We start from the raw sequence: 14,277 nt of genomic DNA on the forward strand, positions 1-14,277 counted from the left end.
ATAATATAATAAATGATGGATAAATGTAACAAAACAATCAAGTTTAGAAGTTAATAGTAAAGTTTTTGCTAAGTCATAGAATTATTCATGTTGTTAATTTTGCAGTTCTAGTCAGAAAATTATTTCTTCTTATATAAGTTGCATTAAAAAATAAGGTCACTTTACATAGTTTACTAACACTGCTTAGATTTAATGGTACAAAACTTCACTGTCCCTTGTAAGGCATATAAAAGAAATGTTATTTGGTAGAGTAAAAAACTAAGTACAGAATAATTCTTTGAAAATTACATGATGTTTTTCATAAATAGAAATGAGTTCATAGAAATGTGCTTTCCAAACAGCCTTTTAGAAAATCCAATTTTAAAACATAGAAGTAGCTCTGTATGATTGTTTCCTGTTCTCCTATGAGTGTTTTTGAAACAAAAAAAATCTAAAAACTAATTAATTTCCAAATGGCTTGACTTTTGATGGGACACATGCTTGTTATCCCTGCCTCTGATATTGTTATAAATATTGTACTACATATGGAATGGGGAGGAAAATATTATAAATTAGGCCATTCTTTTGGATTGGATTCATATTTAAGACATCACATCTAAAGCTTGCAGTTACTTGTCTCAGCTCCATGGTGGAGCCAAAAGCATGATCTTCACATTTTCCCCTGAACTGAAAGCAGGATCGGTATAAATCTGGAGAATATACACTGAATCATAATAGTTCATATTTCATAACATGCTTACAAATAATGCATTCTTTCTGCAAATTTGTTAGTAATGAAGTAACAATTGAAAGGGCCACAATTTAATTCACCGCTTTGCTAATGCATCAGTTGTATTAGAATGATGCTGTGAATAACACGGATTGGGAAATAGGAGAAGCAAGAGGAACATATATACTTGGGGAAAATGTTGGCATGAACTTTTAGGTTGCAGTATTTGTGTAAAAAGGCAAAAAAAGAAAGAGAAAAAAGAGTGGTTTCTTGCAAACATTTTAAAAGCAGCCTGCAAATGTGCACAAGAGATTTCTAAAGAAAAAAAAAAAAAAAAAAAAACCACACACAGGACTTGTAATTTCGTATTTTGTTTAAAGAGTTGCTAAGAGTTTATAAAGTAAAAGAAAATTGCTGAATCTGGCATTCACTGATTAATAGTACTTTGCATTTAAATAGGACCTTTCACATTGCAAGTGCTTTTCAAGTGTAAACTAATTAAGTCTCAAAACACTTCAGAGAGGCCAATCAACCCTCTTTTCAGGAATAGAGAAACTGAGGCTGGCTGGTTGAACAGATATTTTCCCCTCACCAGTTAGGGAATTTTATATAGTACTTTCTTCAAAATCAGGTAACAAATAATAATTTTCTTATGATTTTCCATATACTGGGACTCATTTCTCTGTGTAATAGTTGATATTTGAAGAATATTAAATTTTGGGAGCACCTGGGTGGCTCAGTGGGTTAAGCCTTTGCCTTCGGCTCAGGTCATGGTCTCAGGGTCCTGGGTTCGAGCCCCACATCCAGCTCTCTTCTCAGCGGGGAGCCTGCTTCCTCCTCTCACTCTGCCTGCCTCTCTGCCTACTTGTGATTTCTCTCTGTCAAATAAATAAATAAAATCTTAAAAAAAAAGAATATTAATTTTTTTTAAACTTCTGTTATGGAATTTTTCCCTTAACAAAAATTTGGTTAATTTAAAGGAGAGTTTAGGTTCTAAATTAGAGAACTAACCAAATAAGAAGGAAATGGAAGATACCATTCAGTGAGATTTATTAGCAATTACATAATTAACATAATATTTAAGTACACCTGGTTTTGTTTTGCAAGATAAGACAATGTGTGACCATTTACAAAGGCTGGTTTCGAGCACTATGTTACATGCATGACTAAAGCTATTTTTATACAAAAAGCAAAGAGATCAAGCCCCTTCCAATAGAGAAATTAGTTTGGGAGATAAACTGAATAGAAGTTAAGAATGGTGATAATAAACTCCTAGTTTCTAAAATCCATTATATTTTTGTAGCCACTAAAAGGCATTATAGGGGAGAAAAATATATTCCCTCCTCCTATCTTCAGTTCTCAGCTGGGTCTCTGTAACAAAGACAGATTAACAGGAGAAACACATATAAATATATTTAATTGTAAATTTTTAATGACACAGATCCTCCAAATGGTTAAATCTGAGTGTTTTTAGACTAGGTTTCATAGAGTGGAGAGTCATGGAAAAATGTGATAGGACCATAAGGGATATGAGCTAAGAGGAGTAACTAAGGTTAACCTGGCAAGGCCTGCTCATTCAGGTTCTTCTTGAGATCCTTCAATCTTTGAAAATAAGGATGCTCCTTTCCTCTGGGAATACAGAGGGTCCTTCTCACATTGGGGAGATGTGCTTTGGGGAAAGATCAGAAAGTTCTTCCTGGTCCTGGCATTACTTCTCAAACAACTTCAACTTAAAATAATCAATATTATCAGGTGCCATATTTTTCAGTAGTGGTAGTCATAAACCCCAACGACATCATGTAAAATAAGTTTATATATAGTGTGTGTGTATTTGAATATATGCACATACACATACACATTTATGTTTATTTGTGGGCATCTAGTTTCTAAGTCATTGTGTAAAATTTGTTTTAGTTACTGAAAGCCATTATATAAAATCAGTTTATTTACATATACTGTGTGTGTATGGCACACACACTTATACACATATGTATGTGTTTGCATGTTAATAATTTGGTTATTTTGATGTTGAGTATTTTCTATGTGTTAAGCATGATGCTATGTATTTGGGGTTTAAGGGCTGGAAGCACAAGATTGAATAAAATGTAAACTGGAGCCTCCAAGAACTTAAGGGGAAAGAAATACAATTGGAATTACCTAATGGATATATGGTTGATCTGGCATATCATATAATGGAACTTATAGCTGTATTTCACTCCTCATACAAAGTAACAACAGAAATACAAGTATATGAAGTAAGAAAGGGACAATAAAACAGAATTAATATGGGATTTGGAAAAATAAGGAAAAAATCCAGAGATTAGTCATTCCTCCCAGGAATATTTTTTCTCATGCTTAAGAATCATACCTTCAAATACTAAATAATTATTCCTCAAGTGTTCTTATCTTTCTCTTATTCTCTTGTCTTTTTTCTCCATGTTCCCATTTATCAGCCTATCAAGTGACTTAAGTACTTGAATATATCAAAACAGGTGCTGTGATGTATAGCAGCTCTCTTCTCTGGTCAGGAGTGATTTCTAGATAGCTCTGTGTTCACATAACCTGTGCTGCTCATAGATCACAAGAAGAAATGAACTCAGCAACTTGAGAACATTATTATAGAATATTTAAATAGCTTCCATTACTACTATGTGAGGCAGAAAATAAAGCATAGGAGATAAGACAGACATAGAAAAAAAAAAGGCTCTCTCTAAAGTATAATGTGTTTGACTTTAAAAGTAGCAGTATACTAGGAAGATCACAGTGATGTTTTTATTCAGCTTTGTACTCTCTTAATGGTCAAAAGTGTTTCTCAAAACTAAATTTTATCAGAGTGACATAGGTTTATAGGTTAGGAAGTGAATCAATAGTAGAATCAGAATTTTAATAAAATGCTTCCAGATTAGTCAAAAAATTTATTCTACGTAATCCTTTACAGACAGACAGATTTTCATTAAGTGTAAAACGGTGTTCAATTCTACATCCAATTTTCATTCAACAAAACTATATTTAGCACCTCCTATGTACTAGTCCCCTTTAGCACTGCAAAAAGAAATTGTCCATCCTCAAGGAGATTATCTAGGGAAACATATTTTTGCAACTAATGGAATGCAAGTTGCAACAAAATGATAGTACATATGCAAAATGCCCTATAGGAATAAACTTGAAGAAAATAGCTCTTTTTTATGGGATAACAAATACGGGCTTTACAGTAAAGAGTGAAAAACATTTTAACAAGCAGGAAATATGGTTGCTGGGCAGTGCATTAAAGCCAGAGGAAGCATATGCCAGATGCAAAGTCACAAGAAGGTGAGGATGAACGGCAGATAAAATCTTGTAATTATTATTTTTCTTGTATGTATAATTTTGCAATACTAATAACTAGTTATTATAAACCATGCTATTTTTCCCGCTCAAATTTATTTATTTTTTTAAGAGTTTATTTATTTATTTGACAGACAGAGATCACAAGTAGGTAGAGAGCAGACAGAGAGAGAGAGAGAGGAGGAAGCAGGCTCCCTGCTGAGCAGAGAGCCTGATGCAGGGCTCCATCCCAGGACTCCAAGACCATGACCCGAGCTGAAGCAGAGGTTCAACCCACTGAGACATCCAGGCACCCTCCCACTCAAATTTAATACTGGTTTGGTGGGGTGGGGGGAGAGTAAGTGAGTGTTCGTAAAAGGACTGCAGAGCTCTCCCAGAGCTATTCTTGTTTATCGAATTGTTCGTCTTTTTTGGAGGGACAGAAGCAAGGATTTCCTATTCTGTCATCTTGGTGGTATAATAAGTAAGAAATCCCATACATAGTTGCTTTTACTTCAAGGGATGAAAATTCCAAACATTACTCTAACAGACTTCATCATGGGTGCCAGTTATTCATAGTAAATATAGTAAGTAATTACAGAACAGTGGTGGTTTTCATCTGATGAAAATAGAAAAATATTTTTGTACAAAATATTTTATAAACATGAAATGCAAACACAATGCACATACATACAATAGGATCATTTAAAGAATTCATTCATTATTCTAATGCTTATCTTTGGACTTTTCTCAAGTTCTCCTAATTCAGAACACTTTTCAAAAATCACTTAGTAAAACATAAGAAAAGGAGGAATACTTATTTCAGAAAATGTGCTGGGAACTTCATATGGTTAAATTTATTTAAGCTCTTCGAAATTTGAATGAGAAAAAAACAGTTGATGATTGTATTAAGTAATGTCTCTGAGCTCACACAAGAAGTATAAGGCAGAGGGGCGCATGGGTGGCTGAAGCCTCTGCCTTCAGCTCCGGTCATGATCCCAGGGTCCTGGGATCGAGCCCCGCATCGGGTTCTCTGCTCAGTGGGGAGCCTGCTTCCTCCTCTTCTCTGCCTGCCTCTCTGCTTACTTGTGATCTCTCGCTGTCAAATAAATAAATAAAATCTTAAAAAAAAAAGAAAGAAATATAAGGCAGAGCTCATATTTGAACCCTATTCTGTTTATGCTAAAGGGCATGTTCTTCACAATGCTACTAGTATGATTATTTTCAGGGGCCTTTAGTAGTTCAGTATTTTAAGTACTATTTAACAGATTGAAAATTCATTTATAGAAATTTTAAGTCTCTAGTATAAGGTTGGAACTTAAAATGACATGCTGACAAGTTGTCTACATGGTTTATAAACAAACAGTTGAATCTTTATTATTTAAGTGACGGTTTATATTTATAAAAATGAAAATCCTAATTTATTTTATGGGTTAGAACCCTTATTTTTCCTCTAAAATTCTTAATTTTATCAACAAAAATAAGCAAATACAAAACAAACCAAAACAAAAAAATAGACAAAATATTTAGGCATTATTTCTTTAAAATGTTGCCATATTTTTCAATATACAATGTCAGTGGATAGCTTTTTAGTTCTTTTTAATATAATTAATTAGATGTTTTCTATTAAAAAAATCTGTAAATGCAAAAACCCACTATAAAGTCATCTACATAGGTTTGTTTATGTTTAACATAATTTTTAAAAATACCATTGGTGTGCTTAAAATTTCCTTTTGTTATTTCTTATAACTTAATCTTCAACTAGATAGATATTTCATCAAAGGTGAATAGTAGAATTTTATATCTTCTTACACTAATAGAAATTTTTATTTTCTTTATGAAAACATTTTTTTTTTTTTTTGAGTGATGTCACCAAGATGACAGAGTAGGAGATCCCAGCTACTATCCCTCAAGTCTGACATTCCATGAACAAAACAGCCCTAGGAGAACTCTGGAGTCTACTTAAGAAACTTCAGCAATACAGTGGGAAAAAAAAACATTGAAAATAAATACACATAAAGCGAAGAAAAATAGATTAATTTTGCTGTATCATCCAATCCCAAAGCTGGCCCTGTTCAGCACCAAGAGGGAACTCTTCGCCTGGAAATAGATTCTCTTGCTGAGAAAGGGAGAACAGGTTGAATACCAGCTTCCCCAGCCTTTCATACATCGTATGAAGGACCTGGTTTAGTTTCACCCCAACCAGAGACTGTCAAAGCTGAGGTATATAGAGATAGCTAGGGACAAAAGAGAAGAGCAGGGATTATTGATATCAGTCAGCCATGCAAAGGGAGTGACAGTGGTTCTCAATGATCTTCTCTGCAGATGACCTCAGCAGGTTTTACCAAAGAAGAAACCAATAGTCAGCACAGCTTCCATGGACAAAACCCTGTGGATTTTGTCAGCTTTCATCAAATAGGATTGGTTTCCCTGACATGAACCACCTGAGTTTCTCTCTACTTTTCCACCCTTCCACCCTTGGGTTTAGGTCCAGCTTATGCCTCTGAGGCTGTACATCTGCAAGATGCCAGCCTAAACCAACACAACTATCACTTGAGGCTAAGCCCTCCAGTTGTGCACTAGAACACCATTGGTCTGATGCCTGAAACTTGCCTCCATTCCCTCCTGTATATTCACAGTAAAATCGTGCCGTCACAAAATTGTATACCAACAGCCAAAGTCACAAAAGTAGCTTATGGGGCCAGATTAGTCCAATCTCCTGTCACTAACCTGTACCATTAGGCTTACCTGCAACTAGTCCCTCCAGCTGTCTACCTGCACACCCTCGGCCCTACTTCTATCATTGGCCTCCACTGCCATGCCCAACTATGGGGAGATGTGCAACCACAGGAATACACACTAACTGTCAGGGCTTCCCTGCTATTTATGGAATTGGATCAGGCCCTATCTCCTGTCTATTGGGCTTACCTGCAGCTGCACCCCTCCAACATACTTGGAATATCACATACTTGGACTATCTCCAAGTCAGTCTCCACTGCTATTCACTTGTGATGAGAACCAACACACATGATAGTACATGGCAACAGCCAGAAACTCCATAGCTGCCAGTATACCCACAACTGACCCCAACCTTTGCTGCTGTCCCTATTCCTAATCACTACATGTGTACATGCAACCACTACCTGACATTACATAGGCAACTGTAGCTAGCCCCTGTAGTTAATCATGTGCATGCTACTGACTGGTGACTACTGCCAGCTGCACTAACATCTAGCAGCTGGGTTGGGAGGTGTCACTGAGAACCCAAGTTAAAGAGAAGGAAATCAGTGTATATCATACAATAATGGAAAATCATCAGCGAAAGAGAAAGAAAAAAAAGAAAAAAGGAAACTACATAACAGTCATAAAATAATTAGCAAGATGGCAATTGGTAAGTCCTTACCTACCAATAATTAACTTAAATATAAATGGATTTAGGTGCCTGGGTGGTTCAATCAGTTAAGGGTCTGCCTTTGGCTCAGGTCATGATCCCAGGGTCCTGGGATCTAGCCCCATGCTGAGCTCCTGCTCAGTGGAGAGCATGCTTCTCCTCTTTCCTCTGCTGCTTCCCATGCTTGTTCTCTCTTGCTCTCTCTCTCTCCTTCACTTGCTCTAACTCTATCTCAAATAAATAAATAAAATCCTAAAATAAATAAGTAAATAGATAGATAGATAGATAGATATAAATGGATTAAATTATTCAGTCAAAAAGCACAGAGTATGTGGTTCCTGAGTGACTGAGTCAGTAAAGCATCTGAATCTTGAATCTGGTTTAGGTCTTGATCTCAGGGTCATGGGATCAAGTTCTGCACTGGGCTCCAGGCTCAGTGCACAGTCTACTTAAGATTGTCTCTCTCCCTCTCTATCTGCCCTCCCCTTCCTCTAAACTAAATAAATATATAAAATCTTAAAAAAAAAAAAAAGAAAGAAAGCAGCACAGAGTGACTGAATGTGCCCAACCAAATGTTGTCTATAAAAGATACAGTTTAGCTTCAAGACACACATAGGCTCAAAATAAAGGTATAGAAAGAGATATCCCATACAAGTGGAAAACAAGAAAAAAGGATGGCTACTTTTATATCAGACAAAATAGACTTTAAGTAGGAAACTATAACAAGAGACAAAGAAGATTATTTTATACATATATGTGTGTGTGTGTGTGTGGGTGTGTGTATGTGTATGATAAAGAGGTTATTTTATCAAAGGATATAACAATTGTAAAGATACCCAAACCCAGCATTGTAGCACCTAAATATATTAAGTAAATACTAGCAGATCTGAATGGGGAAAAACAAAATAATAGTATTGGAGATTTTTGTGGTATGGGACTTCAATATCCCACTTTTAACAATGGACAGGTAATCCAACAGAAAATCAACAAGGATATCTTGGACTTGTATTACACATTAGACCAAAAGTACCTAATGGAAATTTATAAAATATTCCATTCAATTGCTCCAGAATACACATTCTTCTCAAATGCATATGGAAAATTCTTTAGTATAAGTAATACATTAGGTCAAAAAATAAGTTTCAGCAAAATTAAAAAGATTTGAATTGTACCAAGTATTTTTTTCTGACCACAGTGATATGAAAGTAGAAATCAATAATAGGAGGGAACTAGAAAATTCACTGATATGTGGAAATTAAACAACATACTCCTGAACAACTGGTGAGTTAAACAGGAACTCAAATGGGAAATTAAAAAAAAAATATTGAAATAAAGAAAAATGGAAACAAAACATACCAACATTTATGAGATGTAAAAAGCAATTCCAAGAGGAAAATTTATATAAATAATGCCTATATTACAAAAAAGAAATATTTCAAATAAGCTAATTTATAGCTCAAGAAAATAGAAAAGAACAAACTAAGTCCTAAGTTAGCTAAAGGAGAGAAATAAAATACAGAACAGAGATAAACAGAACAGAAATAAATGAAAGAGATAACAGAAAAATAACAGAAAGAAATCCATGAAACTGAGTTAATCTGTTGACAAGATAAACACAACTGACAAACATCTAGCTAGATTTATTAAGAAAAAAAGAGACTACACTCAAATAAATAATATTGTAAATATAAAAGGAGACATTATCAGTGATACTGTAAAAATACGAAGAATCATAAAGGACAACTATGGACAAATATGCCCTAATAAATTGCACAACTTGGAAGAAATAAACAAATTCTTAGAAAAATGTAACCAACCAAGACTAAAGCATGAAGAAATAGAAAATCTGAACAGCCCAATAAAAGTAAGTAAGATGTCAGAACTAGAGCTCAGCATAACGATTATAAAGATACAAACTGGCTTGAAAAAAACCATAGAAGACACTAGAGAAATAAAAGAACTAAAATCTAATCAAGTTGTAACCAAAAAGGCTATTAATGGATGCAATAAAAAATGGAGACTCTAACTACTAGGATAAATTAAGCAGTAGAAAGAATTAGTGATATAGAAAACCAAATGATGGAGAACAAAGAAGCTGAGAAAAAGAGAGATAAATAACTACTGGATCATGAGGGGAGAATTCAAGAGATAGGTGAGACTATGTAGTGAACTATTATTAGAATACTTGGAATCCCAGAAGAAGAGGAAATGAGGAAGGGCAGAAATTGGAGCAAATTATAGCAAAGAACTTCCCTAATCTAGGGAAGGAAATAGACATTCAAGTCCAAGAAACACAGAGAACTTCCTTAAAAATCAATAAAAATAGGTCAACATTCCGACATGTAATAATGAAAATTGCAAATCTCAAAGACAAAAGAGAAAATCCTGAAAGCAGCTTGGGACAAGAGGTCCCTAACCTACAAGGGTAGAAATATTACACTGGCAGCAGACCTACCCACAGAGACCTGGCAGGCCAGAAAGAATTGGTATGATATATTCAGGACATTAAATGAGAAAAAAATCAGTCAAGAATACATTAATCTGCTAAGTTCTCATTAAAAATAGAAGACCAGATTAAAAAATCTTCCAGGAAAAACAGAAACTAAAAGAATCTGTGATCATTAAACCACCCTGCAAAAATTATTAAGTGAAGAGAGGGTCCAAAAGTAACATAGACCAGAAAGGAACATAGAAAATATACAGAAAGAGTGACTTTACAGGAAATACAATGACATTAAATTCATGTATTTCAATAGTTACTCTGAATGTACATGGGCTAAATGCCCCAATCAAAAGCACAATTACAATAAAAAAGACACAATCAAAAGACACATCTGATAAGGTTGAATAAAAATATAAGATTCATTGATATGTTGTCTGTAAGAGACTTATTTTAGACCCAGAAACACCTCCAAATTAAAAGTGAGGGGGTAGAGAACTATTTTTCATGCTAATGGACTTCAAAAGAGAGCTGGGGTGACAATCCTTATATCAGACAAATTAAGATATTAAACAGAAGACTACATTAAAAGTAGAGGGACACTATATCAAACTTAAAGCATCTATCCAACACAAAGATTGAACAATTGTAAATATGTATGCCCCTAACATGGGAGCAACAAATTATATAAATCAATTAGTAAAAAAAGTAAAGAAAAACATTGATAATAAATAGTACAATAATAGTAGGAGACTTCAACACTCCACTCACAGCAATGGATAGATCATCTAAGCAGAAGATCAACAAAGAGCAAGAGCTTTAAAAGACACACTGGACCAGATGGACTTCACCGATATATTCAGAACATTCTGTTCTAAAGCAAGAGAATATATATTCTTCTTGAGTGCATATGGAACATTCTCCAGAATGGATCTCATCCTTGTTAATAAATCAGGTCTCAACCCAGAGCAAAAGACTGGGATCATTCCCTATTTTCAGACCACAATGCTTTGAAACTGGAACTTAATTACAGTTTGGAAAGAATTTGGAAAGAATTCAAATACATGGAGGCTAAAGAATATCCTACTAATAGATGAATGAGTCAACCAGGAAATTAAAGAAGAATTTAAAAAATTCATGAGAACAAATGAAAATGAAACAACTGTTCAAAACCTTTGGAATGCAGCAAAGGCAGTCTTAAGAGGGAAGTATATAGCAGTACAAGCCTTTCTCAAGAAACAAGAAAGGTCTCAAATATATAACCTAAACTTACTCCTAAAAGAGCTGGACAAAGAACAGCAAAAAAAGCCTAAACCAAGAAGGAGAAGAGAATTAATAAAGATTGGAGCAGAAATAATGAAAGAGAAATCAAAAGAGCAGTAGAACAGATCAATGAAACTAGGAGCTGGTTCTCTGAAAGAGTTAAGATTTATAACTTCCTGGTCAGACTTATCAAAAAGAAAAAAGAAAGGACCTAAATAAATAAAATCATGGATGAAAGATAAGCGATCACAACCAATACGGAAAAAATAAAAATAATTATAAGATATTATGAGCAACTATATGCCAACAGATTAGGCAATCTGAAAGAAATGGATGCATCCCTAGAAATGTATAAACCACCAAAACTGAACCAGGAAGAAATAGAAAACCTGAATAAACACATAATCAGCAAGGTGATTGAAGCCATAATCAAAAATCTCCCAACAAGTAAGAAGCCAGGACCAGATGGCTTCCCAGGGGATTTTTCCTACCAAACATTTAAAGAAGAACTAACACCTATTCTTCTTAAGCTCTTTCAAAAAATATAAATGGAAGGAAAACTTTCACTCTTTCTATGAGGCCAGCATTACCTTGATTCCAAAATCAGACAAAGATCCCACCAAAAAGAATTACAAAGGAATATCCTTGATAAACATGCATGTGAAAATTATTTTTTCTTTATTTATTTATTTGATAGACAGACAGAGATCACAAGCAGACAGAGAGGCAGGCAGAGAGAGAGGGGGAAGCAGGCTCCCCGCTGAGCAGAGAGCCCGACGTGGGGTTCGATCCCAGGACCCTGAGATCATGACCCGAGCCGAAGGCAGAGGCTTAAACCACTAAGCCACCCAGGCGCCCTGCATGTGAAAATTCTTACCAAGAATTTAGCCAATATTATTCAACAGTACATTAAAAGGATTATTCACCATGACTAAGTGGGATTTATTCCTGGGCTGCAAGTATAATTCAATACCCACAAATCAATTAATGTGATACACTACATAAATAAAAGAAAGGACAAGAACCATAGGATTCTCTCAATGATGCAGAAAAAGCATTTGACAAAGTACAGCATCTTTCTTAATTAAAACTTCACAGTACAGGGACAGAGGGAACATACTTTAATATCATAAAAGCAGTATATGAAAAGCCCATAGTAAAGATCACTCCTTTAAAAAAAAGTTTTAATTAATTTATGACAGATGGAGATAGTGAGAGAGGGAACACAAACATGGGGGAGCTGGAGAGAGAGAAGCAAGCTCCCCACTGAGCAGTGTGCCTGATGCAGAGCTCGATCACAAGATGCTGGGATCATGACAAGAGCCAAAGGCAGATGCTTAGTGACTGAGCCACCCAGGTGCCTCTGTGAATATCATTCTTAATGGGGAAGAACTGAGAGCTTTTCCCCTAACGTCAGGAACACAGCAAAGATGTCCACTGTCACACTGGACAGTTCAACATAGTATTATGTTGAACATAGTTCAACATAACATTAGAAGTCCTAGCCTCAGCAATCAGACAAAGAAAGGAAATAAAAGGCATCCAAATTGGCAAAGAAGAAGTCAAACTCTCACTCTTCACAGATGACATGATAGTCTATGTGGAAAATTCAGAGGATTACTACACCCCAAAATTGTTAGAACTCATACAGAAATTCAGCAAAATGGCAGGATATAAAAATAAATCCACAGAAATAGTTGCATTTCTATAAACTAACACTGAGATAGAAGAAAGAGAAATTAAGGAGTCAATCTCATTTATAATTACACCCAAACCATAAGATACCTAAGTATAAACCTAACGAGAAAGGCAAAGGATCTGTACTCAGAAAACTACAGAGCATCCATGAAAGAAATTGAGGAAGACACAAAGAAAGAAAAATGTTCCACGTGGAAAAACAAATATTGTCAAAACCTCTATCCTACCTAGAGTAATCTACACAGAGTTAGAATAAATAGTCCTAGAATTTGTAAGGGAACACAAAAGTCCCCACATAGCCAAAGGAATTTTGAAAAAGAAAACCAAAACTGGTGGCATCACAATTCTGGACTTCAAGCTCTATTACAAAGCTGCAATCATCAAGACAGTATGACAGTGGCACAAAAACAGACACATAGATCAGTGAAACAGGATGGAGAACCCAGAAATGAACCCTCAACTCTATGATCAACTAATATTCAACAAAGCAGGAAAGAACATCCAATGGAAAGACAGTCTTTTCAACAAATGGTGTTGGGAATATTGAACAACTATGTGCAGAAGAAATAAACTGGACCATTTCCTTATACCATACACAAAAATAGATTCAAAATGGATGAAAGACCTAAATGGGAGACAGGAATCGATCAAAATCCTTGAGGAGAACACAGGCAGCCACCTTTTCAACAATCGGTCACAACAGCTTCTTGCTAGACACATCTTCAAAGGCAAAGGAAACAAAGGCAAAAATGATCTATTGAGACTTCATCAATCTAAAAAGCTTTGGCACAGTAAAGGAAACAGCTGAGAGAACCAAAATACAACTGAAAGAATGGGAGAAGATATTTGCAAATGACATATCAGATAAAGGACTAGCAAAATCTATAAAGAATTTCTCAAACTCAATACCCAAAGAACAAATAACCCAATCAAGAAATGGGCAGCAGACATGAAAAGACATTTCCCCAAAGAGACATCCAAAGGGCCAACAGAACATGAAAAAGTGTTCAATATCACTCAGCATCAGAGAAATAAAAATCAAAACCACAATGAGATACCACTTCACACCGGTCAGAATGGCTAAAATTAACAAGGCAGGAAATGACAGATGTTGGCAAGGATGTGAGAAAGAGGAACCCTCCTACGCTGTTCATGGGAATGCAGGCTGGTGTAGCCACTCTGGAAAACAGTGTGGAGGATATTTACCCCAATGGTACAAACACAATGATCTAAAGGAGCACCTGTGTTCCAATGTTTATAGCAGCAATGTCTACAATAGCCAAAGTATGGAAAGAAGCCACTCTATAGATTTAATGCAATCCTTACTAAATCCCCAATGGCATTTTTCAGAGAAATAGAAAAGAAACTAAAATTTGTATGGAACCACATATGAACCAAATACTCAAAGCAATCTTGAGAAAGAACAAAGCTGGAAGTTTCATATTTTCTGGTTTCAAACTATATTATAAAGCT

This window comes from Mustela lutreola, chromosome 1, assembly GCF_030435805.1.
Source record: "Mustela lutreola isolate mMusLut2 chromosome 1, mMusLut2.pri, whole genome shotgun sequence".
Lineage (NCBI taxonomy): Eukaryota > Metazoa > Chordata > Mammalia > Carnivora > Mustelidae > Mustela > Mustela lutreola.